The sequence below is a fragment of the Hypanus sabinus genome, chromosome 9 (genome assembly GCF_030144855.1).
Source record: "Hypanus sabinus isolate sHypSab1 chromosome 9, sHypSab1.hap1, whole genome shotgun sequence".
Classification (NCBI taxonomy): Eukaryota; Metazoa; Chordata; class Chondrichthyes; order Myliobatiformes; family Dasyatidae; genus Hypanus; species Hypanus sabinus.
Window position 1 is genome coordinate 94,860,576 of NC_082714.1, and position 3,054 is coordinate 94,863,629.

The 3,054-nt window shown below is 47.9% G+C and overlaps 1 pseudogene; it reads left to right on the plus strand.

Annotated features, from left to right (window-relative positions):
* The first annotated feature begins 241 nt into the window (after nucleotides 1-241).
* LOC132398875 (immunoglobulin lambda-1 light chain-like) lies at nucleotides 242-2,686 on the plus strand (annotated as a pseudogene).
* Nucleotides 2,687-3,054: the final 368 nt, after the last annotated feature.

The following is a 3,054-nucleotide window of genomic DNA, read 5'->3' on the forward strand; positions in this document are numbered from 1 at the left end:
TCTAAAATCAGCTTTAACTGAGTCTGTACAAACTTCTACATGACGGGATATGTGACACAAATGAAGCTGAAACATTTTAGAAGTGAGAAGTTAAGGTTTTGTAGATAATTGAGGTCGCCATTCCCAGATTCCAACTGTCGGGCGGTCTGTCTCCGCCCCATCCTTACCCTGGCGCCTCCCACTCATTAACATTTCCGTTAATAAACAGACCAGGGGCCACCGGTTTGCAGAAGCTGGATCCGGAGTCGCTCCCTTTGTTTATAGAACAGTGCACGAGTCGGTCGAAACATTGCTCTATCCGTAATAATGTCCCGTGTGCTGCCTCTCCTCTGGGCTCTACTGGTTCACTTATCAGGTGAGTGTCTTATTGCTTAAAAAAGCGACTACCGCTGATTTTCTAGCGCGTATTAAATGATTAGTGAGACTTCTCTTACTGTGTTTCATCGCAGGTATCCTAGCGGTCCCAGTCCTCAATCAGACACCAACGTCCGGTCCTGTCTCCGCGGGACAAACGGCTCGCTTGGAGTGTCGGATGCAGAACGGAAAGGTTGGAAGTTACTACATGCACTGGTATCGACAGCGTCCCGGGGAGAAACCGGAGGGGTTGATTAGGCACGATCCAGTGGGTGATGATGATATATACCGAGGGAATGGGATCACAGACCGTTTCCAACCATCCAGAGACACTTCCAGCAGCATTCACATCCTGACCATCGGCAGCTTCGAGATCCGGGACGCCGCTGTTTATTACTGTGCAGCGTGGGATAATGCACATTTTCGGTCCAGGCACCATCCTGGATATAAAGAGTAAGTGACTCGCTCTTTCCGTTACTAGGAATTCACATCATATTCCCTCCTATTTCCCACAGCTGTGGAAATAACCATGCAGGGAATAATGATGCCATCTCTATGCTGTGGGGGTGTTTGACCTGCCTCGAATAGGAATAGGAGCCCAATCGATCCCTCTAACCAGCCATTATTCAATTTCATGACACTTATGCACGAGGTACATACCGCCATTCAAATGCACCAGTCTGGTGTTGTGGGTGACGAGATCGGTCAAGTATTTTTCCACATTTATCATTGAATCCAGGTCCATTTCTGCGGGAATCGGAAGCAATCTTACCCAATCCGCAAGATGAGGATACAAAAATTTCCCCAATATTCAGAACTGCTATAAATGGTAGCTAACGCCTTCAGAGTTGGCCACCTTGGATTCACATTTTCAACAAGGGCACGAACAATTAAGGAAAACAACAGATATTGTAAGGTATATTGCAGAAAAAATGCTAGAAAGCTAGCGGTCTGGTCAGAGGGAGGAGTGCGACAGGTTGGGTTTGCAGGTGTCCGGCAGGTAATCACGGTCTGATCTGAACTTTTCTTGTTTCTACAATTCTGTTCTGCTCACGGGCCCACTCTTCTTTTCCGCCATTACTTCTGCCATCACTGGGCGAGGAGATTTGGACATTCTGAAGCACACAAAATCAGGGAGGGAGGGACAAATTCAATATCTGGGAGTTACCGGAATTCAATGGGGAATTCGCTCGGCACAGTGGCCAGTAACAGGTTGGCACCGCATTTGTTCATAATAGTGGGGTCCGTAGTTACGGTAATTGCTTTTTGGAATTGGGAAAGCTCTGTTAGAGAGGAGTGTAGGTTAGAAATCCAGAGTTTGCAGAGCTCCTTCAAGCGAAAAATGAGTCAATTCACGGCCCAGTTACGGATCTGAAGAACTATTGGTGTCCGGCAGTAAACACGAATCTACAGAAATACCAGTAATTGGGGAGAACCATGTGCAGGAATTGTTGAGTGGTATGAATGAGGCTCCGGATTCCCCTCCCGGTAAGTCAGTGGATGTTAAAGTCCACTTAGGATTGTGACTAATCTGGAAAACCACTCACTGACGCTTTGCTCACTGATGGAATGATTGCATCCACCGCCACAATTTTCATCGTTTGCTTCAGTATTCGGTAGCTTCTGAATATTCCCTGGCGGAGTATTTTTTTATTCACGAGTTACGAAAGTCTAAGAATTAAAATTGTTTCTATTCCCCTCCATCTCCTCTCTCACACACAGGTAGCGAGTCCAGGAGGCCCTCGGTTCTTTTGCTCCCTCCCTCCGCAAAAGAGACCGGCTCGGGTTCGGCTACTCTGTCCTGCCTGGTGAGTGGTTTTAAACCGGGCTTGGTAGCGCTTCGCTGGAGCGTGGATAACGTCGAGACGGAGACCGGAGTGACGACGGGCACCGCGTCACCGGATACCGACCAGACCTACAGGCTGATCAGCTACCTGCGGGTTCCCGTCGCTGCCTGGGAAAAAGGTTCCAGTTATTCCTGCAGCGTGAGCCACAGCTCGCTGAGCTCGCCTCTGCGTCACACCATCTCTTCGTCGGCCTGTTCGCAGTGAGGCCGCGCAGTTGACAGCACACGTGAATTGTTTCCACTCACTGGGACTGTGTAGCCGCATTGTGTAATGTAATTGTGCATTAACATCCGCTTCTGGGAACAAACAAATGTTCAGTTTATTTCAGAAATGAGCGCGATGATTGTCCGTCTTTTGCGACGCATGATTATATCCACTGTAGAATTATATCCACTGTACTGAATCTGATTTCTGCTGTGTGTACAATGGAGCGATCTCCCTGTGACTGTGTTATGATTGGATCTTGTGAATCACAACTCTTAGTAAAGCTGCAACTACTGGTTGGTTTATCATGGTCTGTCCTTACTAGCGGTAAATTGGGAGTTTGCTGGCACAGAACGTGCCGTCTGCAAACCGAGTCACACAGAATTACGCTCAAATCCACTCAGTTATCCTATTCCGCCCTTCCTGACGAAAGCCGATCTCTCTGTCCTGCGTTGGTCTCTTCGGTCTTCGTTAATCTCCCAGCATTACAGGGAACTTATTTTCCCCATCGCCCTGTACCTCTGCTCTTCATTTCCTACCATCACTGTGTGAAGGAGATCAGACTTCTCACTATATTTTGGCCACATGGTGCCCATGAATGAGGTAATTAAGCTGCAGGTGTGTTTACCCAAGATTCAGTCACGCTCTG